Source organism: Conger conger, unplaced genomic scaffold, assembly GCF_963514075.1.
Source record: "Conger conger unplaced genomic scaffold, fConCon1.1 SCAFFOLD_79, whole genome shotgun sequence".
Taxonomy (NCBI): domain Eukaryota; kingdom Metazoa; phylum Chordata; class Actinopteri; order Anguilliformes; family Congridae; genus Conger; species Conger conger.
In genome coordinates this window covers 93243-118074 of record NW_026890533.1, presented here as the reverse complement: position 1 = coordinate 118074, position 24832 = coordinate 93243, and the positions used below count along the sequence as shown (strand labels likewise).

The 24832-nt window shown below is 44.6% G+C and overlaps 71 non-coding genes across 71 annotated transcripts; all 71 read right to left on the bottom strand.

Moving 5' to 3' along the window:
• Positions 1–35: 35 nt before the first annotated feature.
• Positions 36–154, bottom strand: LOC133120653 (5S ribosomal RNA). Its single transcript, XR_009707489.1, has one exon. It is a non-coding gene; the product is annotated as a 5S ribosomal RNA (ribosomal RNA).
• Positions 155–293: 139 nt separating this feature from the next.
• LOC133120644 (5S ribosomal RNA) lies at positions 294–412 on the bottom strand. Its single transcript, XR_009707480.1, has one exon. It is a non-coding gene; the product is annotated as a 5S ribosomal RNA (ribosomal RNA).
• A 139-nt stretch (positions 413–551) lies between these two features.
• LOC133120904 (5S ribosomal RNA) lies at positions 552–670 on the bottom strand. Its single transcript, XR_009707723.1, has one exon. It is a non-coding gene; the product is annotated as a 5S ribosomal RNA (ribosomal RNA).
• A 139-nt stretch (positions 671–809) lies between these two features.
• LOC133121138 (5S ribosomal RNA) lies at positions 810–928 on the bottom strand. The gene has a single exon (XR_009707944.1). It is a non-coding gene; the product is annotated as a 5S ribosomal RNA (ribosomal RNA).
• Positions 929–1067: 139 nt separating this feature from the next.
• LOC133121075 (5S ribosomal RNA) lies at positions 1068–1186 on the bottom strand. Its single transcript, XR_009707885.1, has one exon. It is a non-coding gene; the product is annotated as a 5S ribosomal RNA (ribosomal RNA).
• Positions 1187–1325: 139 nt separating this feature from the next.
• On the bottom strand, positions 1326–1444 carry LOC133120903 (5S ribosomal RNA). The gene has a single exon (XR_009707722.1). It is a non-coding gene; the product is annotated as a 5S ribosomal RNA (ribosomal RNA).
• Positions 1445–1583: 139 nt separating this feature from the next.
• LOC133121106 (5S ribosomal RNA) lies at positions 1584–1702 on the bottom strand. The gene has a single exon (XR_009707914.1). It is a non-coding gene; the product is annotated as a 5S ribosomal RNA (ribosomal RNA).
• Positions 1703–1841: 139 nt separating this feature from the next.
• LOC133120652 (5S ribosomal RNA) lies at positions 1842–1960 on the bottom strand. The gene has a single exon (XR_009707488.1). It is a non-coding gene; the product is annotated as a 5S ribosomal RNA (ribosomal RNA).
• Positions 1961–2099: 139 nt separating this feature from the next.
• Positions 2100–2218, bottom strand: LOC133120901 (5S ribosomal RNA). Its single transcript, XR_009707720.1, has one exon. It is a non-coding gene; the product is annotated as a 5S ribosomal RNA (ribosomal RNA).
• A 139-nt stretch (positions 2219–2357) lies between these two features.
• LOC133120900 (5S ribosomal RNA) lies at positions 2358–2476 on the bottom strand. The gene has a single exon (XR_009707719.1). It is a non-coding gene; the product is annotated as a 5S ribosomal RNA (ribosomal RNA).
• A 139-nt stretch (positions 2477–2615) lies between these two features.
• LOC133121136 (5S ribosomal RNA) lies at positions 2616–2734 on the bottom strand. Its single transcript, XR_009707942.1, has one exon. It is a non-coding gene; the product is annotated as a 5S ribosomal RNA (ribosomal RNA).
• A 139-nt stretch (positions 2735–2873) lies between these two features.
• LOC133120899 (5S ribosomal RNA) lies at positions 2874–2992 on the bottom strand. The gene has a single exon (XR_009707718.1). It is a non-coding gene; the product is annotated as a 5S ribosomal RNA (ribosomal RNA).
• A 5846-nt stretch (positions 2993–8838) lies between these two features.
• On the bottom strand, positions 8839–8957 carry LOC133120898 (5S ribosomal RNA). The gene has a single exon (XR_009707717.1). It is a non-coding gene; the product is annotated as a 5S ribosomal RNA (ribosomal RNA).
• A 139-nt stretch (positions 8958–9096) lies between these two features.
• On the bottom strand, positions 9097–9215 carry LOC133120897 (5S ribosomal RNA). The gene has a single exon (XR_009707716.1). It is a non-coding gene; the product is annotated as a 5S ribosomal RNA (ribosomal RNA).
• A 139-nt stretch (positions 9216–9354) lies between these two features.
• LOC133120895 (5S ribosomal RNA) lies at positions 9355–9473 on the bottom strand. Its single transcript, XR_009707714.1, has one exon. It is a non-coding gene; the product is annotated as a 5S ribosomal RNA (ribosomal RNA).
• A 139-nt stretch (positions 9474–9612) lies between these two features.
• LOC133120894 (5S ribosomal RNA) lies at positions 9613–9731 on the bottom strand. The gene has a single exon (XR_009707713.1). It is a non-coding gene; the product is annotated as a 5S ribosomal RNA (ribosomal RNA).
• Positions 9732–9870: 139 nt separating this feature from the next.
• Positions 9871–9989, bottom strand: LOC133120893 (5S ribosomal RNA). The gene has a single exon (XR_009707712.1). It is a non-coding gene; the product is annotated as a 5S ribosomal RNA (ribosomal RNA).
• A 139-nt stretch (positions 9990–10128) lies between these two features.
• On the bottom strand, positions 10129–10247 carry LOC133120892 (5S ribosomal RNA). The gene has a single exon (XR_009707711.1). It is a non-coding gene; the product is annotated as a 5S ribosomal RNA (ribosomal RNA).
• A 139-nt stretch (positions 10248–10386) lies between these two features.
• LOC133120891 (5S ribosomal RNA) lies at positions 10387–10505 on the bottom strand. Its single transcript, XR_009707710.1, has one exon. It is a non-coding gene; the product is annotated as a 5S ribosomal RNA (ribosomal RNA).
• A 139-nt stretch (positions 10506–10644) lies between these two features.
• LOC133120888 (5S ribosomal RNA) lies at positions 10645–10763 on the bottom strand. Its single transcript, XR_009707708.1, has one exon. It is a non-coding gene; the product is annotated as a 5S ribosomal RNA (ribosomal RNA).
• Positions 10764–10902: 139 nt separating this feature from the next.
• On the bottom strand, positions 10903–11021 carry LOC133120651 (5S ribosomal RNA). Its single transcript, XR_009707487.1, has one exon. It is a non-coding gene; the product is annotated as a 5S ribosomal RNA (ribosomal RNA).
• Positions 11022–11160: 139 nt separating this feature from the next.
• LOC133121152 (5S ribosomal RNA) lies at positions 11161–11279 on the bottom strand. Its single transcript, XR_009707957.1, has one exon. It is a non-coding gene; the product is annotated as a 5S ribosomal RNA (ribosomal RNA).
• A 139-nt stretch (positions 11280–11418) lies between these two features.
• Positions 11419–11537, bottom strand: LOC133120887 (5S ribosomal RNA). Its single transcript, XR_009707707.1, has one exon. It is a non-coding gene; the product is annotated as a 5S ribosomal RNA (ribosomal RNA).
• Positions 11538–11676: 139 nt separating this feature from the next.
• LOC133120649 (5S ribosomal RNA) lies at positions 11677–11795 on the bottom strand. Its single transcript, XR_009707485.1, has one exon. It is a non-coding gene; the product is annotated as a 5S ribosomal RNA (ribosomal RNA).
• A 139-nt stretch (positions 11796–11934) lies between these two features.
• LOC133120886 (5S ribosomal RNA) lies at positions 11935–12053 on the bottom strand. The gene has a single exon (XR_009707706.1). It is a non-coding gene; the product is annotated as a 5S ribosomal RNA (ribosomal RNA).
• Positions 12054–12192: 139 nt separating this feature from the next.
• On the bottom strand, positions 12193–12311 carry LOC133120885 (5S ribosomal RNA). The gene has a single exon (XR_009707705.1). It is a non-coding gene; the product is annotated as a 5S ribosomal RNA (ribosomal RNA).
• Positions 12312–12450: 139 nt separating this feature from the next.
• Positions 12451–12569, bottom strand: LOC133120884 (5S ribosomal RNA). The gene has a single exon (XR_009707704.1). It is a non-coding gene; the product is annotated as a 5S ribosomal RNA (ribosomal RNA).
• A 139-nt stretch (positions 12570–12708) lies between these two features.
• LOC133120883 (5S ribosomal RNA) lies at positions 12709–12827 on the bottom strand. Its single transcript, XR_009707703.1, has one exon. It is a non-coding gene; the product is annotated as a 5S ribosomal RNA (ribosomal RNA).
• A 139-nt stretch (positions 12828–12966) lies between these two features.
• LOC133120882 (5S ribosomal RNA) lies at positions 12967–13085 on the bottom strand. Its single transcript, XR_009707702.1, has one exon. It is a non-coding gene; the product is annotated as a 5S ribosomal RNA (ribosomal RNA).
• Positions 13086–13224: 139 nt separating this feature from the next.
• Positions 13225–13343, bottom strand: LOC133120881 (5S ribosomal RNA). The gene has a single exon (XR_009707701.1). It is a non-coding gene; the product is annotated as a 5S ribosomal RNA (ribosomal RNA).
• A 139-nt stretch (positions 13344–13482) lies between these two features.
• LOC133120880 (5S ribosomal RNA) lies at positions 13483–13601 on the bottom strand. The gene has a single exon (XR_009707700.1). It is a non-coding gene; the product is annotated as a 5S ribosomal RNA (ribosomal RNA).
• A 139-nt stretch (positions 13602–13740) lies between these two features.
• Positions 13741–13859, bottom strand: LOC133120879 (5S ribosomal RNA). The gene has a single exon (XR_009707699.1). It is a non-coding gene; the product is annotated as a 5S ribosomal RNA (ribosomal RNA).
• A 139-nt stretch (positions 13860–13998) lies between these two features.
• On the bottom strand, positions 13999–14117 carry LOC133120877 (5S ribosomal RNA). The gene has a single exon (XR_009707697.1). It is a non-coding gene; the product is annotated as a 5S ribosomal RNA (ribosomal RNA).
• A 139-nt stretch (positions 14118–14256) lies between these two features.
• LOC133120876 (5S ribosomal RNA) lies at positions 14257–14375 on the bottom strand. Its single transcript, XR_009707696.1, has one exon. It is a non-coding gene; the product is annotated as a 5S ribosomal RNA (ribosomal RNA).
• Positions 14376–14514: 139 nt separating this feature from the next.
• On the bottom strand, positions 14515–14633 carry LOC133120875 (5S ribosomal RNA). The gene has a single exon (XR_009707695.1). It is a non-coding gene; the product is annotated as a 5S ribosomal RNA (ribosomal RNA).
• A 139-nt stretch (positions 14634–14772) lies between these two features.
• LOC133120648 (5S ribosomal RNA) lies at positions 14773–14891 on the bottom strand. Its single transcript, XR_009707484.1, has one exon. It is a non-coding gene; the product is annotated as a 5S ribosomal RNA (ribosomal RNA).
• Positions 14892–15030: 139 nt separating this feature from the next.
• LOC133121151 (5S ribosomal RNA) lies at positions 15031–15149 on the bottom strand. Its single transcript, XR_009707956.1, has one exon. It is a non-coding gene; the product is annotated as a 5S ribosomal RNA (ribosomal RNA).
• Positions 15150–15288: 139 nt separating this feature from the next.
• LOC133120874 (5S ribosomal RNA) lies at positions 15289–15407 on the bottom strand. Its single transcript, XR_009707694.1, has one exon. It is a non-coding gene; the product is annotated as a 5S ribosomal RNA (ribosomal RNA).
• A 139-nt stretch (positions 15408–15546) lies between these two features.
• Positions 15547–15665, bottom strand: LOC133120873 (5S ribosomal RNA). Its single transcript, XR_009707693.1, has one exon. It is a non-coding gene; the product is annotated as a 5S ribosomal RNA (ribosomal RNA).
• A 139-nt stretch (positions 15666–15804) lies between these two features.
• On the bottom strand, positions 15805–15923 carry LOC133120872 (5S ribosomal RNA). The gene has a single exon (XR_009707692.1). It is a non-coding gene; the product is annotated as a 5S ribosomal RNA (ribosomal RNA).
• Positions 15924–16062: 139 nt separating this feature from the next.
• Positions 16063–16181, bottom strand: LOC133120871 (5S ribosomal RNA). The gene has a single exon (XR_009707691.1). It is a non-coding gene; the product is annotated as a 5S ribosomal RNA (ribosomal RNA).
• Positions 16182–16320: 139 nt separating this feature from the next.
• Positions 16321–16439, bottom strand: LOC133120870 (5S ribosomal RNA). The gene has a single exon (XR_009707690.1). It is a non-coding gene; the product is annotated as a 5S ribosomal RNA (ribosomal RNA).
• A 139-nt stretch (positions 16440–16578) lies between these two features.
• On the bottom strand, positions 16579–16697 carry LOC133120869 (5S ribosomal RNA). Its single transcript, XR_009707689.1, has one exon. It is a non-coding gene; the product is annotated as a 5S ribosomal RNA (ribosomal RNA).
• Positions 16698–16836: 139 nt separating this feature from the next.
• Positions 16837–16955, bottom strand: LOC133120868 (5S ribosomal RNA). The gene has a single exon (XR_009707688.1). It is a non-coding gene; the product is annotated as a 5S ribosomal RNA (ribosomal RNA).
• Positions 16956–17094: 139 nt separating this feature from the next.
• Positions 17095–17213, bottom strand: LOC133120647 (5S ribosomal RNA). The gene has a single exon (XR_009707483.1). It is a non-coding gene; the product is annotated as a 5S ribosomal RNA (ribosomal RNA).
• A 139-nt stretch (positions 17214–17352) lies between these two features.
• Positions 17353–17471, bottom strand: LOC133121150 (5S ribosomal RNA). The gene has a single exon (XR_009707955.1). It is a non-coding gene; the product is annotated as a 5S ribosomal RNA (ribosomal RNA).
• Positions 17472–17610: 139 nt separating this feature from the next.
• On the bottom strand, positions 17611–17729 carry LOC133120866 (5S ribosomal RNA). Its single transcript, XR_009707686.1, has one exon. It is a non-coding gene; the product is annotated as a 5S ribosomal RNA (ribosomal RNA).
• A 139-nt stretch (positions 17730–17868) lies between these two features.
• On the bottom strand, positions 17869–17987 carry LOC133120865 (5S ribosomal RNA). Its single transcript, XR_009707685.1, has one exon. It is a non-coding gene; the product is annotated as a 5S ribosomal RNA (ribosomal RNA).
• Positions 17988–18126: 139 nt separating this feature from the next.
• LOC133120864 (5S ribosomal RNA) lies at positions 18127–18245 on the bottom strand. The gene has a single exon (XR_009707684.1). It is a non-coding gene; the product is annotated as a 5S ribosomal RNA (ribosomal RNA).
• Positions 18246–18384: 139 nt separating this feature from the next.
• LOC133120863 (5S ribosomal RNA) lies at positions 18385–18503 on the bottom strand. Its single transcript, XR_009707683.1, has one exon. It is a non-coding gene; the product is annotated as a 5S ribosomal RNA (ribosomal RNA).
• A 139-nt stretch (positions 18504–18642) lies between these two features.
• On the bottom strand, positions 18643–18761 carry LOC133120862 (5S ribosomal RNA). Its single transcript, XR_009707682.1, has one exon. It is a non-coding gene; the product is annotated as a 5S ribosomal RNA (ribosomal RNA).
• Positions 18762–18900: 139 nt separating this feature from the next.
• Positions 18901–19019, bottom strand: LOC133120861 (5S ribosomal RNA). Its single transcript, XR_009707681.1, has one exon. It is a non-coding gene; the product is annotated as a 5S ribosomal RNA (ribosomal RNA).
• Positions 19020–19158: 139 nt separating this feature from the next.
• On the bottom strand, positions 19159–19277 carry LOC133120860 (5S ribosomal RNA). The gene has a single exon (XR_009707680.1). It is a non-coding gene; the product is annotated as a 5S ribosomal RNA (ribosomal RNA).
• A 139-nt stretch (positions 19278–19416) lies between these two features.
• Positions 19417–19535, bottom strand: LOC133120646 (5S ribosomal RNA). The gene has a single exon (XR_009707482.1). It is a non-coding gene; the product is annotated as a 5S ribosomal RNA (ribosomal RNA).
• Positions 19536–19674: 139 nt separating this feature from the next.
• Positions 19675–19793, bottom strand: LOC133121147 (5S ribosomal RNA). The gene has a single exon (XR_009707953.1). It is a non-coding gene; the product is annotated as a 5S ribosomal RNA (ribosomal RNA).
• Positions 19794–19932: 139 nt separating this feature from the next.
• On the bottom strand, positions 19933–20051 carry LOC133120859 (5S ribosomal RNA). The gene has a single exon (XR_009707679.1). It is a non-coding gene; the product is annotated as a 5S ribosomal RNA (ribosomal RNA).
• A 139-nt stretch (positions 20052–20190) lies between these two features.
• Positions 20191–20309, bottom strand: LOC133120645 (5S ribosomal RNA). Its single transcript, XR_009707481.1, has one exon. It is a non-coding gene; the product is annotated as a 5S ribosomal RNA (ribosomal RNA).
• A 139-nt stretch (positions 20310–20448) lies between these two features.
• On the bottom strand, positions 20449–20567 carry LOC133120858 (5S ribosomal RNA). Its single transcript, XR_009707678.1, has one exon. It is a non-coding gene; the product is annotated as a 5S ribosomal RNA (ribosomal RNA).
• A 139-nt stretch (positions 20568–20706) lies between these two features.
• On the bottom strand, positions 20707–20825 carry LOC133120857 (5S ribosomal RNA). Its single transcript, XR_009707677.1, has one exon. It is a non-coding gene; the product is annotated as a 5S ribosomal RNA (ribosomal RNA).
• A 139-nt stretch (positions 20826–20964) lies between these two features.
• On the bottom strand, positions 20965–21083 carry LOC133120855 (5S ribosomal RNA). The gene has a single exon (XR_009707675.1). It is a non-coding gene; the product is annotated as a 5S ribosomal RNA (ribosomal RNA).
• A 139-nt stretch (positions 21084–21222) lies between these two features.
• Positions 21223–21341, bottom strand: LOC133120854 (5S ribosomal RNA). Its single transcript, XR_009707674.1, has one exon. It is a non-coding gene; the product is annotated as a 5S ribosomal RNA (ribosomal RNA).
• Positions 21342–21480: 139 nt separating this feature from the next.
• LOC133120852 (5S ribosomal RNA) lies at positions 21481–21599 on the bottom strand. The gene has a single exon (XR_009707673.1). It is a non-coding gene; the product is annotated as a 5S ribosomal RNA (ribosomal RNA).
• Positions 21600–21738: 139 nt separating this feature from the next.
• On the bottom strand, positions 21739–21857 carry LOC133120851 (5S ribosomal RNA). Its single transcript, XR_009707672.1, has one exon. It is a non-coding gene; the product is annotated as a 5S ribosomal RNA (ribosomal RNA).
• A 139-nt stretch (positions 21858–21996) lies between these two features.
• Positions 21997–22115, bottom strand: LOC133120850 (5S ribosomal RNA). Its single transcript, XR_009707671.1, has one exon. It is a non-coding gene; the product is annotated as a 5S ribosomal RNA (ribosomal RNA).
• Positions 22116–22254: 139 nt separating this feature from the next.
• On the bottom strand, positions 22255–22373 carry LOC133120849 (5S ribosomal RNA). The gene has a single exon (XR_009707670.1). It is a non-coding gene; the product is annotated as a 5S ribosomal RNA (ribosomal RNA).
• Positions 22374–22512: 139 nt separating this feature from the next.
• LOC133120848 (5S ribosomal RNA) lies at positions 22513–22631 on the bottom strand. The gene has a single exon (XR_009707669.1). It is a non-coding gene; the product is annotated as a 5S ribosomal RNA (ribosomal RNA).
• Positions 22632–22770: 139 nt separating this feature from the next.
• On the bottom strand, positions 22771–22889 carry LOC133121189 (5S ribosomal RNA). The gene has a single exon (XR_009707992.1). It is a non-coding gene; the product is annotated as a 5S ribosomal RNA (ribosomal RNA).
• Positions 22890–23028: 139 nt separating this feature from the next.
• On the bottom strand, positions 23029–23147 carry LOC133121146 (5S ribosomal RNA). The gene has a single exon (XR_009707952.1). It is a non-coding gene; the product is annotated as a 5S ribosomal RNA (ribosomal RNA).
• A 139-nt stretch (positions 23148–23286) lies between these two features.
• On the bottom strand, positions 23287–23405 carry LOC133120847 (5S ribosomal RNA). The gene has a single exon (XR_009707668.1). It is a non-coding gene; the product is annotated as a 5S ribosomal RNA (ribosomal RNA).
• Positions 23406–23544: 139 nt separating this feature from the next.
• Positions 23545–23663, bottom strand: LOC133121188 (5S ribosomal RNA). Its single transcript, XR_009707991.1, has one exon. It is a non-coding gene; the product is annotated as a 5S ribosomal RNA (ribosomal RNA).
• A 139-nt stretch (positions 23664–23802) lies between these two features.
• On the bottom strand, positions 23803–23921 carry LOC133120846 (5S ribosomal RNA). Its single transcript, XR_009707667.1, has one exon. It is a non-coding gene; the product is annotated as a 5S ribosomal RNA (ribosomal RNA).
• Positions 23922–24832: the final 911 nt, after the last annotated feature.

Sequence of the window (24832 nt, the reverse complement as noted above, 5' to 3'; positions counted from 1 at the left end):
AAATACGATAATTTACATTGATTTCGCTGGTAAAATGCTCACAGCACCTGGTATTCCCAGGCTGTCTCCCATCCAAGTACTAACCAGGCCCGACGTTGCTTAGCTTCCGAGATCAGACGAGATCGGGCGTTCTCAGCGCGGTGTGGCCGTAAGCGAAGACCCGGCAGTCAGCGAGAGCTCTCATGAATAAACGCCTAGAAACTAACTTTGTATAATTCTTTTTTAAGGAAGTAAGGTCGTTATTTCAAACAATGTCCAAAATACGATAATGTACATTGATTTCGCTGGTAAAATGCTCACAGCACCTGGTATTCCCAGGCGGTCTCCCATCCAAGTACTAACCAGGCCCAACGTTGCTTAGCTTCCGAGATCAGACGAGATCGGGCGTTCTCAGCGCGGTGTGGCCGTAAGCGAAGACCCGGCAGTCAGCGAGAGCTCTCATGAATAAACGCCTAGAAACTAACTTTGTATAATTCTTTTTTAAGGAAGTAAGGTCGTTATTTCAAACAATGTCCAAAATACGATAATGTACATTGATTTCGCTGGTAAAATGCTCACAGCACCTGGTATTCCCAGGCGGTCTCCCATCCAAGTACTAACCAGGCCCGACGTTGCTTAGCTTCCGAGATCAGACGAGATCGGGCGTTCTCAGCGCGGTGTGGCCGTAAGCGAAGACCCGGCAGTCAGCGAGAGCTCTCATGAATAAACGCCTAGAAACTAACTTTGTATAATTCTTTTTTAAGGAAGTAAGGTCGTTATTTCAAACAATGTCCAAAATACGATAATGTACATTGATTTCGCTGGTAAAATGCTCACAGCACCTGGTATTCCCAGGCGGTCTCCCATCCAAGTACTAACCAGGCCCGACGTTGCTTAGCTTACGAGATCAGACGAGATCGGGCGTTCTCAGCGCGGTGTGGCCGTAAGCGAAGACCCGGCAGTCAGCGAGAGCTCTCATGAATAAACGCCTAGAAACTAACTTTGTATAATTCTTTTTTAAGGAAGTAAGGTCGTTATTTCAAACAATGTCCAAAATACGATAATGTACATTGATTTCGCTGGTAAAATGCTCACAGCACCTGGTATTCCCAGGCGGTCTCCCATCCAAGTACTAACCAGGCCCGACGTTGCTTAGCTTCCGAGATCAGACGAGATCGGGCGTTCTCAGCACGGTGTGGCCGTAAGCGAAGACCCGGCAGTCAGCGAGAGCTCTCATGAATAAACGCCTAGAAACTAACTTTGTATAATTCTTTTTTAAGGAAGTAAGGTCGTTATTTCAAACAATGTCCAAAATACGATAATGTACATTGATTTCGCTGGTAAAATGCTCACAGCACCTGGTATTCCCAGGCGGTCTCCCATCCAAGTACTAACCAGGCCCGACGTTGCTTAGCTTCCGAGATCAGACGAGATCGGGCGTTCTCAGCGCGGTGTGGCCGTAAGCGAAGACCCGGCAGTCAGCGAGAGCTCTCATGAATAAACGCCTAGAAACTAACTTTGTATAATTCTTTTTTAAGGAAGTAAGGTCGTTATTTCAAACAATGTCCAAAATACGATAATTTACATTGATTTCGCTGGTAAAATGCTCACAGCACCTGGTATTCCCAGGCGGTCTCCCGTCCAAGTACTAACCAGGCCCGACGTTGCTTAGCTTCCGAGATCAGACGAGATCGGGCGTTCTCAGCGCGGTGTGGCCGTAAGCGAAGACCCGGCAGTCAGCGAGAGCTCTCATGAATAAACGCCTAGAAACTAACTTTGTATAATTCTTTTTTAAGGAAGTAAGGTCGTTATTTCAAACAATGTCCAAAATACGATAATTTACATTGATTTCGCTGGTAAAATGCTCACAGCACCTGGTATTCCCAGGCTGTCTCCCATCCAAGTACTAACCAGGCCCGACGTTGCTTAGCTTCCGAGATCAGACGAGATCGGGCGTTCTCAGCGCGGTGTGGCCGTAAGCGAAGACCCGGCAGTCAGCGAGAGCTCTCATGAATAAACGCCTAGAAACTAACTTTGTATAATTCTTTTTTAAGGAAGTAAGGTCGTTATTTCAAACAATGTCCAAAATACGATAATGTACATTGATTTCGCTGGTAAAATGCTCACAGCACCTGGTATTCCCAGGCGGTCTCCCATCCAAGTACTAACCAGGCCCGACGTTGCTTAGCTTCCGAGATCAGACGAGATCGGGCGTTCTCAGCGCGGTGTGGCCGTAAGCGAAGACCCGGCAGTCAGCGAGAGCTCTCATGAATAAACGCCTAGAAACTAACTTTGTATAATTCTTTTTTAAGGAAGTAAGGTCGTTATTTCAAACAATGTCCAAAATACGATAATGTACATTGATTTCGCTGGTAAAATGCTCACAGCACCTGGTATTCCCAGGCGGTCTCCCATCCAAGTACTAACCAGGCCCGACGTTGCTTAGCTTCCGAGATCAGACGAGATCGGGCGTTCTCAGCGCGGTGTGGCCGTAAGCGAAGACCCGGCAGTCAGCGAGAGCTCTCATGAATAAACGCCTAGAAACTAACTTTGTATAATTCTTTTTTAAGGAAGTAAGGTCGTTATTTCAAACAATGTCCAAAATACGATAATGTACATTGATTTCGCTGGTAAAATGCTCACAGCACCTGGTATTCCCAGGCGGTCTCCCATCCAAGTACTAACCAGGCCCGACGTTGCTTAGCTTACGAGATCAGACGAGATCGGGCGTTCTCAGCGCGGTGTGGCCGTAAGCGAAGACCCGGCAGTCAGCGAGAGCTCTCATGAATAAACGCCTAGAAACTAACTTTGTATAATTCTTTTTTAAGGAAGTAAGGTCGTTATTTCAAACAATGTCCAAAATACGATAATTTACATTGATTTCGCTGGTAAAATGCTCACAGCACCTGGTATTCCCAGGCGGTCTCCCATCCAAGTACTAACCAGGCCCGACGTTGCTTAGCTTCCGAGATCAGACGAGATCGGGCGTTCTCAGCGCGGTGTGGCCGTAAGCGAAGACCCGGCAGTCAGCGAGAGCTCTCATGAATAAACGCCTAGAAACTAACTTTGTATAATTCTTTTTTAAGGAAGTAAGGTCGTTATTTCAAACAATGTCCAAAATACGATAATGTACATTGATTTCGCTGGTAAAATGCTCACAGCACCTGGTATTCCCAGGCGGTCTCCCATCCAAGTACTAACCAGGCCCGACGTTGCTTAGCTTCCGAGATCAGACGAGATCGGGCGTTCTTTTTTTTTTTTATAAAAATTTTATTTTCCATATTTACATTTTACATTTTAAAAACTTTTAGGACAAAACAAACAAAAAGAATAATTTCACATTTGTCATATACATCATACATGCTTCATTTTTCTATTATATCCATTATATACAGTTCATATCTGATGTTTATCCAATAAACTATTTACAAACCAAACTTTTAATAAATCATAATCCATAATACTTTAGAAATTAAATTGTATTTTCCCTTCATTTGTCACTGTCACAAAGTTACTGCCTTCAACAAACCATTCCGCAAAATCAATTTGTCCATATTCATACAACAATTTTATGTTTCTTTTTACCATTGATTCAAACAAGACCCATGCGCTGATTTTTTTCCCTTCAAAATGCGCCATATTTCTTCTTGAAATAATTGCGTATCTTGCATGACTCAGTACGTAGTTCAGCAGGTTCATATTGCCTTTCTTTTTCCTTTTTTTCCACACACCAAACAAAATCAGTTTCCTCCATTCAAAGCGTCCGATACATAATTTCACCCAATTTTTCACCAGACATTTTCTCAATTCAGAGTAAAAACTTTTCAGGTCCTCACATTCCAACATCATATGCAACAGAGTTTCTGGTTGTTCATTGCATACATCACATTCCCTTTTATTGTTTTTATCAATTTGATGTAAAACTATATTTGTATATACTCTGTTGTGTCTTATTTTAAAATCATTATTTTCACATTCACTTCCGTTGTATTTGACATTCAAATTATCCCACATTTCTTTTTGGTTTAAGTCTGGAAATATTCCTCCCCAAAATTTTTCTGACGTTGGCTCTTTAACTTCATTCTCTGTCATTACTTTGTATATATGTTTCACTTTCATTGTTTTTAGTTCCATTCTCATTGTATTCCCTTCGACAGTCACGTCAGGAAACTTTACCGAGTCTTCTTTTCTTTTTCCAATCCCGTCATTTATTAATTTTACCCACTCTCTGGGTATACTCCCTTTTATTTTCATAAAAACATTTTTCACAGTTCCAAATCTTATCTCTTCGTTATACTCACGTACGGTGTCAAATATCGCCTGTACAGGTAAAAACCCCGGTTTCACTTCATACATGTACTCTTTCACCTGTCCTAAACCTGCACCAATAAACGCCTTATTGTACAGTACATTGCCATCATTCATCACTTTCTGATTAAGAAAAACCGGGTGATTTAAAACCGTATCCACCTCTTCACATCCGTACTTTGCCTTTTTAATTATTCCCGCCCATGCTTCAAACACCTCCTTGTAAAAATTGGGAATATTCTCCATTAGTGTTTTTTTTAAACTCATAAGTAAGCCATAGTCCTTACAACCTCCACTTTGGTCTAGAAAATCTTTAAAAAAGTCCTTCCAACCGTAGTCAACCGTTCCAAACAGGTATTTTTGAATGGTCTTTATTCTTATGGCCTTCTTCTTTAGCTTCAGGTCTATCAATCTTAATCCTCCCATTTTGTGTTCAGCCATTAGGGTTTTGTGTGATATTTTCACCCCTTTCCCATCCCATAAAAAGTTTGATATTATTCCGTTTATTTCATTTGTTACCCATTCTCGCATGTCAAGTACTCCTAATGCGTATATCAGCTTTGATGTCATCAAAGTGTTACACACAATTACTTTCCCTTTTAGGTGTAGGCCCCTTTGTTTCCAAAAGTTCAGTGTTTGCTTTATTTTATTCACACACCCTGTCCACGTCAAATCCCTAGCCTCCTTTTCGTTGCTTCCTATATTTATGCCCAAGATCTTAATAAAATCTTTTGCAATTTTAAAATCTATTCCACATCCCTTTCTTTCAACTCTACCTACATACATCATTTTGGATTTATTTACATTTATTTTTGCCCCCGATGCTCTACCATAAGTATGTATTAGTTCCATGATCCGTTTGACACTATCTTCATCTTTCACAGTGAAGGTAGTGTCATCCGCATACTGATAAACAAGGCTACAGCCTCCACCCGGTATGCTTACCCCTCTTATCCCTCCGTCACTTTTAACCAGGTCTGCCAGCGGTTCTGCAGAGATACAATATAGTAATGCAGATAGGGGACAGCCTTGCCTCACCGATCTTTCTAATGGGAAAGTATCCGTTAAAACTCCATTACATTTCACACAGCTTTTAGCATTTCTATATAAAAGCTCTATCCAAGTCACCATTCTTTTTCCAAAACCATATTTTCTCATTGTTTCTGTCAAATATTCATGTTCCACCCTGTCAAAGGCTTTGTTCAGATCAACTGCCAACACAATGCCACCTTCATTGTTGTTTGTGTTCATATATTTCACCACATCCCTTATTGAGCAGCTGATGTCTGCTATGTCTCTTCCTGGGACACTGTATGTTTGCGTTGGGGCAATTATGCTCCCCAGCACCCCTTTTAACCTGTTCGCCAATACCTTTGCCACTATTTTGTAGTCACTACTCAGCAGGCTTATAGGCCGGTAATTTTCTAGCCTATGCCTGCTTCCTTGATTTTTATAAATTATAGTTATGACTCCCGTTGCCATTGACTCCGGGACCACATTCTTATCCTCCATGTATCTGAATACTTCCAGTAAAATTGGCGCTAGGATATCAACAAACGTTTTGTAAAAATCGTTCGGCAAACCATCTAATCCCGGGCTTTTACGGGCTTGGGCGCTCATTATTGCCGTTTTAATTTCATCCAATTCAATTGTTTTGTCACAGTCCTCACTCTCTCCCTCAGATATTCTCATTCTTACCTTCTCTAATACTCTCTCCCTACTCTCCTTGTCGCTGCCAGTTTTTTTAAAAAGGTTTTTATAAAAGGCCTCAACAATCTCTAGGACACCTACAAGATCATTAACTTTCTCACCCGTTTCATCTTCTAGTTCTTCAATTCTGTTTTTCGTTTGCCGCTTTTTTTCCATACCAAGGAAGAAGGAAGTACACTTCTCCCCTTCTATCACATTCTTTGCCTTACTCCTCATTATAGCCCCCATACATCTTCTCTCCTCATGCGTCTGCAGCTCCGCCCTTAATTTAACATACTCCTCTATGTTATAGTCATTTTCCTCCTCTGACCTCTCCATCTCTCTTAGCATTCTCTCTCTAATTTCCTTTTCCTTTATCTTTTCTTTAAAATTCCTATGCTTTGCATATCTTATACTTACTTTTTTAATTTTAGCCTTAAGGGCCTCCCACCATAGGCCAATATCTATGCCTTTTACTTCACTTTCATATTCCTCCCTAATGCACTTCTCAATTATTTCTCTATAACCTCTCTCTTTTAACAGGCACACATTTAGACACCACGTCCCTCCTCTTTGTTTCTCTTGCCCTGCACACATTATTAATGACAGTACAGCATGATCACTAATTGTTGTAAATTTATATTCCATATTTTTAAAATCATTTACAATACTGTCTTTTATCAGGCATAGGTCAATCCTACTTTGCTTTAATTCACCCATCACCACCTGCCTTCTCGAAAAAACTTTTTTCGCTGGGTTCTCTATTCTCCACACATCCATAAGTCTATTATCCGTCATCATACTATACAATTCTCTTCGTGACGTGTCCCATTTAAAATTGGCACATCGCGAAGCGTCCAGCCGACTACACCATACATTAAAATCCCCGATTACGATGCAGTTTCCAATACATAGAGGTTTCAGTTGTTTGAAAAAATCCCTCCTATCGGACTCTACATTTGGTGCATATATATTAACTAGTTTGTACATTTTCCCGAGGTATTCGAAATCAATTATGATAACCCGCCCGCTCGTATCATTATATGTTTTTTGAATGTTTCGCGTATAGCCCTTTTTTATTAGGATAGCAACCCCACACGACCGTTCGCTACCATTGCTCGCAAAAATCATTCCGTCCCATCTTTTTCCCATTTCATCCATCTTGCTATCATCCCAATTAGTTTCTTGTAAACATATGATTTCAGAACTACAGACAGTTATTGTTTGCTCAAATTTCGTCATGTTCCTTATTCCGTTTACATTAAAAGATGTTATTTTGATCATTGTAGCAAGACAGTTCATAAAATAATTTTCTATAATCAGAAAGTTTTCTTCTTTACCTTTCCACTCTTGTCTCGTCCTTTCCCGTGTTTCCCAGTCATATCCAGTCCCCTTTTCCTCGCAGCCAAAATCTGCGCCGTCAGAACTCTCGTTTCTTCATCCGTGTCCGTCAGGCTGTCCATGTCCTGGCTCTCCGGCATTTCGTCGCCTGTTGCTTTTCCCTTCTCGCCACTTTCTTTCTCCTTTTGTCCATCCACCGTCTCTTTCGCCTCTTTCCTCTCCATAGCAGGAGCCGCTCTCGCCGTCTTTGCACGCGCCTCGGTCTCTTGCAGCCCTCCACTCCTCTGACGCACAGCGGTCTCTTGCAGCCCTCCACTCCTCTGACGCACAGCCTCTCGGACCCCGCGTTCTCTCACTCCATCATGGCTCTCCCTCTCCACTACGGCAGCCTCACCTTCCTCCTCCTCCTCCTCCATCTCCCCTTCCATCTGAGAGGAGTCTTCCTCTTTTTCCTCCTCTCTGTCCGCGCACCTGCATTCATTCTTTTTCCGGAAGCATATTTCACACACGTCCAGGCACTCTCGTGCATAGTGCCCCTGCTTCCCACATTTGAAGCATCGAAAGTCCGGACACTCTCTCAGTATGTGGCCAGGCTGCACACATAGCCTGCACACCTTTAGCTGCCTGTCATGTATCACTCGGAAGAACTGTATCCCTTCCATAGTTTCAAACTTTGTCGAGTACGGCAGTGACTTTACCGTCTCATTAAATTTTACTCTAAGGAATCTTGTACCGTCCGCGATATCCGTTCCCGGCCACATCCTTCTCTTAATCGGCGATAACGCCTTTACTCCCCATTCGGTAAGTTTATTTAAAATGTCTTTGTCTTCGATATATGTCGGTAGGTTTAGAAAGGAGACCATTAGCTCGTCATTGACCACTTCTCTAGCCATGATTCTGCAGTTTTTAATTTTAAAACCGTCCATTAGCCTTTCTTTACCTTTTACGTTATTCATCGTAATCTCATATTTCTTGGCCGCTTTAAACCGGCAACCGATCACGTTTCCACACACATCCTTCGTCGCTCTCAGTAATTCCATCATCGAAATAATTTCATCTCCTTCAATCTCCACACTCAAGGTAAGAGCTTTGTCGAAGTTTCTTACCGGCGCCTCCGTCTTTCCTTCCTCCGTGTTCGTCTCCTTCCTTCCTGCCGTCTTTGATTTCCCGGTCTCCATTCTCCTCGTTTTTCTTCCCCCAAACAGCAGAGCTGTCGGGGGAGAGCGAGCCAACCGTACGCACTATGTATTTGTTGAAACTTTTACGATTTCCAAACTTTTCCGCAAAAGCAAACGCAGCTGACCAAACAATTCGCAGCTTCGCGCGTCTCCAATCACTTCCGGTCTCACGAGATCTGGCGTTCTCGCGGTGTGGCCGTAAGCGAAGACCCGGCAGTCAGCGAGAGCTCTCATGAATAAACGCCTAGAAACTAACTTTGTATAATTCTTTTTTAAGGAAGTAAGGTCGTTATTTCAAACAATGTCCAAAATACGATAATGTACATTGATTTCGCTGGTAAAATGCTCACAGCACCTGGTATTCCCAGGCGGTCTCCCATCCAAGTACTAACCAGGCCCGACGTTGCTTAGCTTCCGAGATCAGACGAGATCGGGCGTTCTCAGCGCGGTGTGGCCGTAAGCGAAGACCCGGCAGTCAGCGAGAGCTCTCATGAATAAACGCCTAGAAACTAACTTTGTATAATTCTTTTTTAAGGAAGTAAGGTCGTTATTTCAAACAATGTCCAAAATACGATAATGTACATTGATTTCGCTGGTAAAATGCTCACAGCACCTGGTATTCCCAGGCGGTCTCCCATCCAAGTACTAACCAGGCCCGACGTTGCTTAGCTTCCGAGATCAGACGAGATCGGGCGTTCTCAGCGCGGTGTGGCCGTAAGCGAAGACCCGGCAGTCAGCGAGAGCTCTCATGAATAAACGCCTAGAAACTAACTTTGTATAATTCTTTTTTAAGGAAGTAAGGTCGTTATTTCAAACAATGTCCAAAATACGATAATGTACATTGATTTCGCTGGTAAAATGCTCACAGCACCTGGTATTCCCAGGCGGTCTCCCATCCAAGTACTAACCAGGCCCGACGTTGCTTAGCTTCCGAGATCAGACGAGATCGGGCGTTCTCAGCGCGGTGTGGCCGTAAGCGAAGACCCGGCAGTCAGCGAGAGCTCTCATGAATAAACGCCTAGAAACTAACTTTGTATAATTCTTTTTTAAGGAAGTAAGGTCGTTATTTCAAACAATGTCCAAAATACGATAATGTACATTGATTTCGCTGGTAAAATGCTCACAGCACCTGGTATTCCCAGGCGGTCTCCCATCCAAGTACTAACCAGGCCCGACGTTGCTTAGCTTCCGAGATCAGACGAGATCGGGCGTTCTCAGCGCGGTGTGGCCGTAAGCGAAGACCCGGCAGTCAGCGAGAGCTCTCATGAATAAACGCCTAGAAACTAACTTTGTATAATTCTTTTTTAAGGAAGTAAGGTCGTTATTTCAAACAATGTCCAAAATACGATAATGTACATTGATTTCGCTGGTAAAATGCTCACAGCACCTGGTATTCCCAGGCGGTCTCCCATCCAAGTACTAACCAGGCCCGACGTTGCTTAGCTTCCGAGATCAGACGAGATCGGGCGTTCTCAGCGCGGTGTGGCCGTAAGCGAAGACCCGGCAGTCAGCGAGAGCTCTCATGAATAAACGCCTAGAAACTAACTTTGTATAATTCTTTTTTAAGGAAGTAAGGTCGTTATTTCAAACAATGTCCAAAATACGATAATTTACATTGATTTCGCTGGTAAAATGCTCACAGCACCTGGTATTCCCAGGCGGTCTCCCATCCAAGTACTAACCAGGCCCGACGTTGCTTAGCTTCCGAGATCAGACGAGATCGGGCGTTCTCAGCGCGGTGTGGCCGTAAGCGAAGACCCGGCAGTCAGCGAGAGCTCTCATGAATAAACGCCTAGAAACTAACTTTGTATAATTCTTTTTTAAGGAAGTAAGGTCGTTATTTCAAACAATGTCCAAAATACGATAATTTACATTGATTTCGCTGGTAAAATGCTCACAGCACCTGGTATTCCCAGGCGGTCTCCCATCCAAGTACTAACCAGGCCCGACGTTGCTTAGCTTCCGAGATCAGACGAGATCGGGCGTTCTCAGCGCGGTGTGGCCGTAAGCGAAGACCCGGCAGTCAGCGAGAGCTCTCATGAATAAACGCCTAGAAACTAACTTTGTATAATTCTTTTTTAAGGAAGTAAGGTCGTTATTTCAAACAATGTCCAAAATACGATAATTTACATTGATTTCGCTGGTAAAATGCTCACAGCACCTGGTATTCCCAGGCGGTCTCCCATCCAAGTACTAACCAGGCCCGACGTTGCTTAGCTTCCGAGATCAGACGAGATCGGGCGTTCTCAGCGCGGTGTGGCCGTAAGCGAAGACCCGGCAGTCAGCGAGAGCTCTCATGAATAAACGCCTAGAAACTAACTTTGTGTAATTCTTTTTTAAGGAAGTAAGGTCGTTATTTCAAACAATGTCCAAAATACGATAATGTACATTGATTTCGCTGGTAAAATGCTCACAGCACCTGGTATTCCCAGGCTGTCTCCCATCCAAGTACTAACCAGGCCCGACGTTGCTTAGCTTCCGAGATCAGACGAGATCGGGCGTTCTCAGCGCGGTGTGGCCGTAAGCGAAGACCCGGCAGTCAGCGAGAGCTCTCATGAATAAACGCCTAGAAACTAACTTTGTATAATTCTTTTTTAAGGAAGTAAGGTCGTTATTTCAAACAATGTCCAAAATACGATAATTTACATTGATTTCGCTGGTAAAATGCTCACAGCACCTGGTATTCCCAGGCGGTCTCCCATCCAAGTACTAACCAGGCCCGACGTTGCTTAGCTTCCGAGATCAGACGAGATCCGGCGTTCTCAGCGCGGTGTGGCCGTAAGCGAAGACCCGGCAGTCAGCGAGAGCTCTCATGAATAAACGCCTAGAAACTAACTTTGTATAATTCTTTTTTAAGGAAGTAAGGTCGTTATTTCAAACAATGTCCAAAATACGATAATGTACATTGATTTCGCTGGTAAAATGCTCACAGCACCTGGTATTCCCAGGCGGTCTCCCATCCAAGTACTAACCAGGCCCGACGTTGCTTAGCTTCCGAGATCAGACGAGATCGGGCGTTCTCAGCGCGGTGTGGCCGTAAGCGAAGACCCGGCAGTCAGCGAGAGCTCTCATGAATAAACGCCTAGAAACTAACTTTGTATAATTCTTTTTTAAGGAAGTAAGGTCGTTATTTCAAACAATGTCCAAAATACGATAATTTACATTGATTTCGCTGGTAAAATGCTCACAGCACCTGGTATTCCCAGGCTGTCTCCCATCCAAGTACTAACCAGGCCCGACGTTGCTTAGCTTCCGAGATCAGACGAGATCGGGCGTTCTCAGCGCGGTGTGGCCGTAAGCGAAGACCCGGCAGTCAGCGAGAGCTCTCATGAATAAACGCCTAGAAACTAACTTTGTATAATTCTTTTTTAAGGAAGTAAGGTCGTTATTTCAAACAATGTCCAAAATACGATAATTTACATTGATTTCGCTGGTAAAATGCTCACAGCACCTGGTATTCCCAGGCGGTCTCCCATCCAAGTACTAACCAGGCCCGACGTTGCTTAGCTTCCGAGATCAGACGAGATCGGGCGTTCTCAGCGCGGTGTGGCCGTAAGCGAAGACCCGGCAGTCAGCGAGAGCTCTCATGAATAAACGCCTAGAAACTAACTTTGTATAATTCTTTTTTAAGGAAGTAAGGTCGTTATTTCAAACAATGTCCAAAATACGATAATTTACATTGATTTCGCTGGTAAAATGCTCACAGCACCTGGTATTCCCAGGCGGTCTCCCATCCAAGTACTAACCAGGCCCGACGTTGCTTAGCTTCCGAGATCAGACGAGATCGGGCGTTCTCAGCGCGGTGTGGCCGTAAGCGAAGACCCGGCAGTCAGCGAGAGCTCTCATGAATAAACGCCTAGAAACTAACTTTGTATAATTCTTTTTTAAGGAAGTAAGGTCGTTATTTCAAACAATGTCCAAAATACGATAATGTACATTGATTTCGCTGGTAAAATGCTCACAGCACCTGGTATTCCCAGGCGGTCTCCCATCCAAGTACTAACCAGGCCCGACGTTGCTTAGCTTCCGAGATCAGACGAGATCGGGCGTTCTCAGCGCGGTGTGGCCGTAAGCGAAGACCCGGCAGTCAGCGAGAGCTCTCATGAATAAACGCCTAGAAACTAACTTTGTATAATTCTTTTTTAAGGAAGTAAGGTCGTTATTTCAAACAATGTCCAAAATACGATAATGTACATTGATTTCGCTGGTAAAATGCTCACAGCACCTGGTATTCCCAGGCGGTCTCCCATCCAAGTACTAACCAGGCCCGACGTTGCTTAGCTTCCGAGATCAGACGAGATCGGGCGTTCTCAGCGCGGTGTGGCCGTAAGCGAAGACCCGGCAGTCAGCGAGAGCTCTCATGAATAAACGCCTAGAAACTAACTTTGTATAATTCTTTTTTAAGGAAGTAAGGTCGTTATTTCAAACAATGTCCAAAATACGATAATTTACATTGATTTCGCTGGTAAAATGCTCACAGCACCTGGTATTCCCAGGCGGTCTCCCATCCAAGTACTAACCAGGCCCGACGTTGCTTAGCTTCCGAGATCAGACGAGATCGGGCGTTCTCAGCGCGGTGTGGCCGTAAGCGAAGACCCGGCAGTCAGCGAGAGCTCTCATGAATAAACGCCTAGAAACTAACTTTGTATAATTCTTTTTTAAGGAAGTAAGGTCGTTATTTCAAACAATGTCCAAAATACGATAATTTACATTGATTTCGCTGGTAAAATGCTCACAGCACCTGGTATTCCCAGGCGGTCTCCCATCCAAGTACTAACCAGGCCCGACGTTGCTTAGCTTCCGAGATCAGACGAGATCGGGCGTTCTCAGCGCGGTGTGGCCGTAAGCGAAGACCCGGCAGTCAGCGAGAGCTCTCATGAATAAACGCCTAGAAACTAACTTTGTATAATTCTTTTTTAAGGAAGTAAGGTCGTTATTTCAAACAATGTCCAAAATACGATAATTTACATTGATTTCGCTGGTAAAATGCTCACAGCACCTGGTATTCCCAGGCGGTCTCCCATCCAAGTACTAACCAGGCCCGACGTTGCTTAGCTTCCGAGATCAGACGAGATCGGGCGTTCTCAGCGCGGTGTGGCCGTAAGCGAAGACCCGGCAGTCAGCGAGAGCTCTCATGAATAAACGCCTAGAAACTAACTTTGTATAATTCTTTTTTAAGGAAGTAAGGTCGTTATTTCAAACAATGTCCAAAATACGATAATGTACATTGATTTCGCTGGTAAAATGCTCACAGCACCTGGTATTCCCAGGCGGTCTCCCATCCAAGTACTAACCAGGCCCGACGTTGCTTAGCTTCCGAGATCAGACGAGATCGGGCGTTCTCAGCGCGGTGTGGCCGTAAGCGAAGACCCGGCAGTCAGCGAGAGCTCTCATGAATAAACGCCTAGAAACTAACTTTGTATAATTCTTTTTTAAGGAAGTAAGGTCGTTATTTCAAACAATGTCCAAAATACGATAATTTACATTGATTTCGCTGGTAAAATGCTCACAGCACCTGGTATTCCCAGGCGGTCTCCCATCCAAGTACTAACCAGGCCCGACGTTGCTTAGCTTCCGAGATCAGACGAGATCGGGCGTTCTCAGCGCGGTGTGGCCGTAAGCGAAGACCCGGCAGTCAGCGAGAGCTCTCATGAATAAACGCCTAGAAACTAACTTTGTATAATTCTTTTTTAAGGAAGTAAGGTCGTTATTTCAAACAATGTCCAAAATACGATAATTTACATTGATTTCGCTGGTAAAATGCTCACAGCACCTGGTATTCCCAGGCGGTCTCCCATCCAAGTACTAACCAGGCCCGACGTTGCTTAGCTTCCGAGATCAGACGAGATCGGGCGTTCTCAGCGCGGTGTGGCCGTAAGCGAAGACCCGGCAGTCAGCGAGAGCTCTCATGAATAAACGCCTAGAAACTAACTTTGTATAATTCTTTTTTAAGGAAGTAAGGTCGTTATTTCAAACAATGTCCAAAATACGATAATTTACATTGATTTCGCTGGTAAAATGCTCACAGCACCTGGTATTCCCAGGCGGTCTCCCATCCAAGTACTAACCAGGCCCGACGTTGCTTAGCTTCCGAGATCAGACGAGATCGGGCGTTCTCAGCGCGGTGTGGCCGTAAGCGAAGACCCGGCAGTCAGCGAGAGCTCTCATGAATAAACGCCTAGAAACTAACTTTGTATAATTCTTTTTTAAGGAAGTAAGGTCGTTATTTCAAACAATGTCCAAAATACGATAATGTACATTGATTTCGCTGGTAAAATGCTCACAGCACCTGGTATTCCCAGGCTGTCTCCCATCCAAGTACTAACCAGGCCCGACGTTGCTTAGCTTCCGAGATCAGACGAGATCGGGCGTTCTCAGCGCGGTGTGGCCGTAAGCGAAGACCCGGCAGTCAGCGAGAGCTCTCATGAATAAACGCCTAGAAACTAACTTTGTATAATTCTTTTTTAAGGAAGTAAGGTCGTTATTTCAAACAATGTCCAAAATACGATAATTTACATTGATTTCGCTGGTAAAATGCTCACAGCACCTGGTATTCCCAGGCGGTCTCCCATCCAAGTACTAACCAGGCCCGACGTTGCTTAGCTTCCGAGATCAGACGAGATCCGGCGTTCTCAGCGCGGTGTGGCCGTAAGCGAAGACCCGGCAGTCAGCGAGAGCTCTCATGAATAAACGCCTAGAAACTAACTTTGTATAATTCTTTTTTAAGGAAGTAAGGTCGTTATTTCAAACAATGTCCAAAATACGATAATTTACATTGATTTCGCTGGTAAAATGCTCACAGCACCTGGTATTCCCAGGCGGTCTCCCATCCAAGTACTAACCAGGCCCGACGTTGCTTAGCTTCCGAGATCAGACGAGATCGGGCGTTCTCAGCGCGGTGTGGCCGTAAGCGAAGACCTGGCAGTCAGCGAGAGCTCTCATGAATAAACGCCTAGAAACTAACTTTGTATAATTCTTTTTTAAGGAAGTAAGGTCGTTATTTCAAACAATGTCCAAAATACGATAATTTACATTGATTTCGCTGGTAAAATGCTCACAGCACCTGGTATTCCCAGGCGGTCTCCCATCCAAGTACTAACCAGGCCCGACGTTGCTTAGCTTCCGAGATCAGACGAGATCGGGCGTTCTCAGCGCGGTGTGGCCGTAAGCGAAGACCCGGCAGTCAGCGAGAGCTCTCATGAATAAACGCCTAGAAACTAACTTTGTATAATTCTTTTTTAAGGAAGTAAGGTCGTTATTTCAAACAATGTCCAAAATACGATAATTTACATTGATTTCGCTGGTAAAATGCTCACAGCACCTGGTATTCCCAGGCGGTCTCCCATCCAAGTACTAACCAGGCCCGACGTTGCTTAGCTTCCGAGATCAGACGAGATCGGGCGTTCTCAGCGCGGTGTGGCCGTAAGCGAAGACCCGGCAGTCAGCGAGAGCTCTCATGAATAAACGCCTAGAAACTAACTTTGTATAATTCTTTTTTAAGGAAGTAAGGTCGTTATTTCAAACAATGTCCAAAATACGATAATGTACATTGATTTCGCTGGTAAAATGCTCACAGCACCTGGTATTCCCAGGCGGTCTCCCATCCAAGTACTAACCAGGCCCGACGTTGCTTAGCTTCCGAGATCAGACGAGATCGGGCGTTCTCAGCGCGGTGTGGCCGTAAGCGAAGACCCGGCAGTCAGCGAGAGCTCTCATGAATAAACGCCTAGAAACTAACTTTGTATAATTCTTTTTTAAGGAAGTAAGGTCGTTATTTCAAACAATGTCCAAAATACGATAATTTACATTGATTTCGCTGGTAAAATGCTCACAGCACCTGGTATTCCCAGGCGGTCTCCCATCCAAGTACTAACCAGGCCCGACGTTGCTTAGCTTCCGAGATCAGACGAGATCGGGCGTTCTCAGCGCGGTGTGGCCGTAAGCGAAGACCCGGCAGTCAGCGAGAGCTCTCATGAATAAACGCCTAGAAACTAACTTTGTATAATTCTTTTTTAAGGAAGTAAGGTCGTTATTTCAAACAATGTCCAAAATACGATAATTTACATTGATTTCGCTGGTAAAATGCTCACAGCACCTGGTATTCCCAGGCGGTCTCCCATCCAAGTACTAACCAGGCCCGACGTTGCTTAGCTTCCGAGATCAGACGAGATCGGGCGTTCTCAGCGCGGTGTGGCCGTAAGCGAAGACCCGGCAGTCAGCGAGAGCTCTCATGAATAAACGCCTAGAAACTAACTTTGTATAATTCTTTTTTAAGGAAGTAAGGTCGTTATTTCAAACAATGTCCAAAATACGATAATTTACATTGATTTCGCTGGTAAAATGCTCACAGCACCTGGTATTCCCAGGCGGTCTCCCATCCAAGTACTAACCAGGCCCGACGTTGCTTAGCTTCCGAGATCAGACGAGATCGGGCGTTCTCAGCGCGGTGTGGCCGTAAGCGAAGACCCGGCAGTCAGCGAGAGCTCTCATGAATAAACGCCTAGAAACTAACTTTGTATAATTCTTTTTTAAGGAAGTAAGGTCGTTATTTCAAACAATGTCCAAAATACGATAATGTACATTGATTTCGCTGGTAAAATGCTCACAGCACCTGGTATTCCCAGGCTGTCTCCCATCCAAGTACTAACCAGGCCCGACGTTGCTTAGCTTCCGAGATCAGACGAGATCGGGCGTTCTCAGCGCGGTGTGGCCGTAAGCGAAGACCCGGCAGTCAGCGAGAGCTCTCATGAATAAACGCCTAGAAACTAACTTTGTATAATTCTTTTTTAAGGAAGTAAGGTCGTTATTTCAAACAATGTCCAAAATACGATAATTTACATTGATTTCGCTGGTAAAATGCTCACAGCACCTGGTATTCCCAGGCGGTCTCCCATCCAAGTACTAACCAGGCCCGACGTTGCTTAGCTTCCGAGATCAGACGAGATCCGGCGTTCTCAGCGCGGTGTGGCCGTAAGCGAAGACCCGGCAGTCAGCGAGAGCTCTCATGAATAAACGCCTAGAAACTAACTTTGTATAATTCTTTTTTAAGGAAGTAAGGTCGTTATTTCAAACAATGTCCAAAATACGATAATTTACATTGATTTCGCTGGTAAAATGCTCACAGCACCTGGTATTCCCAGGCGGTCTCCCATCCAAGTACTAACCAGGCCCGACGTTGCTTAGCTTCCGAGATCAGACGAGATCGGGCGTTCTCAGCGCGGTGTGGCCGTAAGCGAAGACCCGGCAGTCAGCGAGAGCTCTCATGAATAAACGCCTAGAAACTAACTTTGTATAATTCTTTTTTAAGGAAGTAAGGTCGTTATTTCAAACAATGTCCAAAATACGATAATTTACATTGATTTCGCTGGTAAAATGCTCACAGCACCTGGTATTCCCAGGCGGTCTCCCATCCAAGTACTAACCAGGCCCGACGTTGCTTAGCTTCCGAGATCAGACGAGATCGGGCGTTCTCAGCGCGGTGTGGCCGTAAGCGAAGACCCGGCAGTCAGCGAGAGCTCTCATGAATAAACGCCTAGAAACTAACTTTGTATAATTCTTTTTTAAGGAAGTAAGGTCGTTATTTCAAACAATGTCCAAAATACGATAATTTACATTGATTTCGCTGGTAAAATGCTCACAGCACCTGGTATTCCCAGGCGGTCTCCCATCCAAGTACTAACCAGGCCCGACGTTGCTTAGCTTCCGAGATCAGACGAGATCGGGCGTTCTCAGCGCGGTGTGGCCGTAAGCGAAGACCCGGCAGTCAGCGAGAGCTCTCATGAATAAACGCCTAGAAACTAACTTTGTATAATTCTTTTTTAAGGAAGTAAGGTCGTTATTTCAAACAATGTCCAAAATACGATAATGTACATTGATTTCGCTGGTAAAATGCTCACAGCACCTGGTATTCCCAGGCGGTCTCCCATCCAAGTACTAACCAGGCCCGACGTTGCTTAGCTTCCGAGATCAGACGAGATCGGGCGTTCTCAGCGCGGTGTGGCCGTAAGCGAAGACCCGGCAGTCAGCGAGAGCTCTCATGAATAAACGCCTAGAAACTAACTTTGTATAATTCTTTTTTAAGGAAGTAAGGTCGTTATTTCAAACAATGTCCAAAATACGATAATTTACATTGATTTCGCTGGTAAAATGCTCACAGCACCTGGTATTCCCAGGCGGTCTCCCATCCAAGTACTAACCAGGCCCGACGTTGCTTAGCTTCCGAGATCAGACGAGATCGGGCGTTCTCAGCGCGGTGTGGCCGTAAGCGAAGACCCGGCAGTCAGCGAGAGCTCTCATGAATAAACGCCTAGAAACTAACTTTGTATAATTCTTTTTTAAGGAAGTAAGGTCGTTATTTCAAACAATGTCCAAAATACGATAATTTACATTGATTTCGCTGGTAAAATGCTCACAGCACCTGGTATTCCCAGGCGGTCTCCCATCCAAGTACTAACCAGGCCCGACGTTGCTTAGCTTCCGAGATCAGACGAGATCGGGCGTTCTCAGCGCGGTGTGGCCGTAAGCGAAGACCCGGCAGTCAGCGAGAGCTCTCATGAATAAACGCCTAGAAACTAACTTTGTATAATTCTTTTTTAAGGAAGTAAGGTCGTTATTTCAAACAATGTCCAAAATACGATAATTTACATTGATTTCGCTGGTAAAATGCTCACAGCACCTGGTATTCCCAGGCGGTCTCCCATCCAAGTACTAACCAGGCCCGACGTTGCTTAGCTTCCGAGATCAGACGAGATCGGGCGTTCTCAGCGCGGTGTGGCCGTAAGCGAAGACCCGGCAGTCAGCGAGAGCTCTCATGAATAAACGCCTAGAAACTAACTTTGTATAATTCTTTTTTAAGGAAGTAAGGTCGTTATTTCAAACAATGTCCAAAATACGATAATGTACATTGATTTCGCTGGTAAAATGCTCACAGCACCTGGTATTCCCAGGCTGTCTCCCATCCAAGTACTAACCAGGCCCGACGTTGCTTAGCTTCCGAGATCAGACGAGATCGGGCGTTCTCAGCGCGGTGTGGCCGTAAGCGAAGACCCGGCAGTCAGCGAGAGCTCTCATGAATAAACGCCTAGAAACTAACTTTGTATAATTCTTTTTTAAGGAAGTAAGGTCGTTATTTCAAACAATGTCCAAAATACGATAATTTACATTGATTTCGCTGGTAAAATGCTCACAGCACCTGGTATTCCCAGGCGGTCTCCCATCCAAGTACTAACCAGGCCCGACGTTGCTTAGCTTCCGAGATCAGACGAGATCCGGCGTTCTCAGCGCGGTGTGGCCGTAAGCGAAGACCCGGCAGTCAGCGAGAGCTCTCATGAATAAACGCCTAGAAACTAACTTTGTATAATTCTTTTTTAAGGAAGTAAGGTCGTTATTTCAAACAATGTCCAAAATACGATAATGTACATTGATTTCGCTGGTAAAATGCTCACAGCACCTGGTATTCCCAGGCGGTCTCCCATCCAAGTACTAACCAGGCCCGACGTTGCTTAGCTTCCGAGATCAGACGAGATCGGGCGTTCTCAGCGCGGTGTGGCCGTAAGCGAAGACCCGGCAGTCAGCGAGAGCTCTCATGAATAAACGCCTAGAAACTAACTTTGTATAATTCTTTTTTAAGGAAGTAAGGTCGTTATTTCAAACAATGTCCAAAATACGATAATTTACATTGATTTCGCTGGTAAAATGCTCACAGCACCTGGTATTCCCAGGCTGTCTCCCATCCAAGTACTAACCAGGCCCGACGTTGCTTAGCTTCCGAGATCAGACGAGATCGGGCGTTCTCAGCGCGGTGTGGCCGTAAGCGAAGACCCGGCAGTCAGCGAGAGCTCTCATGAATAAACGCCTAGAAACTAACTTTGTATAATTCTTTTTTAAGGAAGTAAGGTCGTTATTTCAAACAATGTCCAAAATACGATAATTTACATTGATTTCGCTGGTAAAATGCTCACAGCACCTGGTATTCCCAGGCGGTCTCCCATCCAAGTACTAACCAGGCCCGACGTTGCTTAGCTTCCGAGATCAGACGAGATCGGGCGTTCTCAGCGCGGTGTGGCCGTAAGCGAAGACCCGGCAGTCAGCGAGAGCTCTCATGAATAAACGCCTAGAAACTAACTTTGTATAATTCTTTTTTAAGGAAGTAAGGTCGTTATTTCAAACAATGTCCAAAATACGATAATGTACATTGATTTCGCTGGTAAAATGCTCACAGCACCTGGTATTCCCAGGCGGTCTCCCATCCAAGTACTAACCAGGCCCGACGTTGCTTAGCTTCCGAGATCAGACGAGATCGGGCGTTCTCAGCGCGGTGTGGCCGTAAGCGAAGACCCGGCAGTCAGCGAGAGCTCTCATGAATAAACGCCTAGAAACTAACTTTGTATAATTCTTTTTTAAGGAAGTAAGGTCGTTATTTCAAACAATGTCCAAAATACGATAATGTACATTGATTTCGCTGGTAAAATGCTCACAGCACCTGGTATTCCCAGGCGGTCTCCCATCCAAGTACTAACCAGGCCCGACGTTGCTTAGCTTCCGAGATCAGACGAGATCGGGCGTTCTCAGCGCGGTGTGGCCGTAAGCGAAGACCCGGCAGTCAGCGAGAGCTCTCATGAATAAACGCCTAGAAACTAACTTTGTATAATTCTTTTTTAAGGAAGTAAGGTCGTTATTTCAAACAATGTCCAAAATACGATAATTTACATTGATTTCGCTGGTAAAATGCTCACAGCACCTGGTATTCCCAGGCGGTCTCCCATCCAAGTACTAACCAGGCCCGACGTTGCTTAGCTTCCGAGATCAGACGAGATCGGGCGTTCTCAGCGCGGTGTGGCCGTAAGCGAAGACCCGGCAGTCAGCGAGAGCTCTCATGAATAAACGCCTAGAAACTAACTTTGTATAATTCTTTTTTAAGGAAGTAAGGTCGTTATTTCAAACAATGTCCAAAATACGATAATTTACATTGATTTCGCTGGTAAAATGCTCACAGCACCTGGTATTCCCAGGCGGTCTCCCATCCAAGTACTAACCAGGCCCGACGTTGCTTAGCTTCCGAGATCAGACGAGATCGGGCGTTCTCAGCGCGGTGTGGCCGTAAGCGAAGACCCGGCAGTCAGCGAGAGCTCTCATGAATAAACGCCTAGAAACTAACTTTGTATAATTCTTTTTTAAGGAAGTAAGGTCGTTATTTCAAACAATGTCCAAAATACGATAATGTACATTGATTTCGCTGGTAAAATGCTCACAGCACCTGGTATTCCCAGGCGGTCTCCCATCCAAGTACTAACCAGGCCCGACGTTGCTTAGCTTCCGAGATCAGACGAGATCGGGCGTTCTCAGCGCGGTGTGGCCGTAAGCGAAGACCCGGCAGTCAGCGAGAGCTCTCATGAATAAACGCCTAGAAACTAACTTTGTATAATTCTTTTTTAAGGAAGTAAGGTCGTTATTTCAAACAATGTCCAAAATACGATAATTTACATTGATTTCGCTGGTAAAATGCTCACAGCACCTGGTATTCCCAGGCGGTCTCCCATCCAAGTACTAACCAGGCCCGACGTTGCTTAGCTTCCGAGATCAGACGAGATCGGGCGTTCTCAGCGCGGTGTGGCCGTAAGCGAAGACCCGGCAGTCAGCGAGAGCTCTCATGAATAAACGCCTAGAAACTAACTTTGTATAATTCTTTTTTAAGGAAGTAAGGTCGTTATTTCAAACAATGTCCAAAATACGATAATTTACATTGATTTCGCTGGTAAAATGCTCACAGCACCTGGTATTCCCAGGCGGTCTCCCATCCAAGTACTAACCAGGCCCGACGTTGCTTAGCTTCCGAGATCAGACGAGATCGGGCGTTCTCAGCGCGGTGTGGCCGTAAGCGAAGACCCGGCAGTCAGCGAGAGCTCTCATGAATAAACGCCTAGAAACTAACTTTGTATAATTCTTTTTTAAGGAAGTAAGGTCGTTATTTCAAACAATGTCCAAAATACGATAATTTACATTGATTTCGCTGGTAAAATGCTCACAGCACCTGGTATTCCCAGGCGGTCTCCCATCCAAGTACTAACCAGGCCCGACGTTGCTTAGCTTCCGAGATCAGACGAGATCGGGCGTTCTCAGCGCGGTGTGGCCGTAAGCGAAGACCCGGCAGTCAGCGAGAGCTCTCATGAATAAACGCCTAGAAACTAACTTTGTATAATTCTTTTTTAAGGAAGTAAGGTCGTTATTTCAAACAATGTCCAAAATACGATAATGTACATTGATTTCGCTGGTAAAATGCTCACAGCACCTGGTATTCCCAGGCTGTCTCCCATCCAAGTACTAACCAGGCCCGACGTTGCTTAGCTTCCGAGATCAGACGAGATCGGGCGTTCTCAGCGCGGTGTGGCCGTAAGCGAAGACCCGGCAGTCAGCGAGAGCTCTCATGAATAAACGCCTAGAAACTAACTTTGTATAATTCTTTTTTAAGGAAGTAAGGTCGTTATTTCAAACAATGTCCAAAATACGATAATTTACATTGATTTCGCTGGTAAAATGCTCACAGCACCTGGTATTCCCAGGCGGTCTCCCATCCAAGTACTAACCAGGCCCGACGTTGCTTAGCTTCCGAGATCAGACGAGATCCGGCGTTCTCAGCGCGGTGTGGCCGTAAGCGAAGACCCGGCAGTCAGCGAGAGCTCTCATGAATAAACGCCTAGAAACTAACTTTGTATAATTCTTTTTTAAGGAAGTAAGGTCGTTATTTCAAACAATGTCCAAAATACGATAATGTACATTGATTTCGCTGGTAAAATGCTCACAGCACCTGGTATTCCCAGGCGGTCTCCCATCCAAGTACTAACCAGGCCCGACGTTGCTTAGCTTCCGAGATCAGACGAGATCGGGCGTTCTCAGCGCGGTGTGGCCGTAAGCGAAGACCCGGCAGTCAGCGAGAGCTCTCATGAATAAACGCCTAGAAACTAACTTTGTATAATTCTTTTTTAAGGAAGTAAGGTCGTTATTTCAAACAATGTCCAAAATACGATAATTTACATTGATTTCGCTGGTAAAATGCTCACAGCACCTGGTATTCCCAGGCTGTCTCCCATCCAAGTACTAACCAGGCCCGACGTTGCTTAGCTTCCGAGATCAGACGAGATCGGGCGTTCTCAGCGCGGTGTGGCCGTAAGCGAAGACCCGGCAGTCAGCGAGAGCTCTCATGAATAAACGCCTAGAAACTAACTTTGTATAATTCTTTTTTAAGGAAGTAAGGTCGTTATTTCAAACAATGTCCAAAATACGATAATTTACATTGATTTCGCTGGTAAAATGCTCACAGCACCTGGTATTCCCAGGCGGTCTCCCATCCAAGTACTAACCAGGCCCGACGTTGCTTAGCTTCCGAGATCAGACGAGATCGGGCGTTCTCAGCGCGGTGTGGCCGTAAGCGAAGACCCGGCAGTCAGCGAGAGCTCTCATGAATAAACGCCTAGAAACTAACTTTGTATAATTCTTTTTTAAGGAAGTAAGGTCGTTATTTCAAACAATGTCCAAAATACGATAATGTACATTGATTTCGCTGGTAAAATGCTCACAGCACCTGGTATTCCCAGGCTGTCTCCCATCCAAGTACTAACCAGGCCCGACGTTGCTTAGCTTCCGAGATCAGACGAGATCGGGCGTTCTTTTTTTTTTTTTTATAAAAATTTTATTTTCCATATTTACATTTTACATTTTAAAAACTTTTAGGACAAAACAAACAAAAAGAATAATTTCACATTTGTCATATACATCATACATACTTCATTTTTCTATTATATCCATTATATACAGTTCATATCTGATGTTTATCCAATAAACTATTTACAAACCAAAATTTTAATAAATCATAATCCATAATACTTTAGAAATTAAATTGTATTTTCCCTTCATTTGTCACTGTCACAAAGTTACTGCCTTCAACAAACCATTCCGTAAAATCAATTTGTCCATATTCATACAGCAATTTTATGTTTCTTTTTACCATTGATTCAAACAAGACCCATGCGCTGATTTTTTTCCCTTCAAAATGCGCCATATTTCTTCTTGAAATAATTGCGTATCTTGCATGACTCAGTACGTAGTTCAGCAGGTTCATATTGCCTTTCTTTTTCCTTTTTTTCCACACACCAAACAAAATCAGTTTCCTCCATTCAAAGCGTCCGATACATAATTTCACCCAATTTTTCACCAGACATTTTCTCAATTCAGAGTAAAAACTTTTCAGGTCCTCACATTCCAACATCATATGCAACAGAGTTTCTGGTTGTTCATTGCATACATCACATTCTCTTTTATTGTTTTTATCAATTTGATGTAAA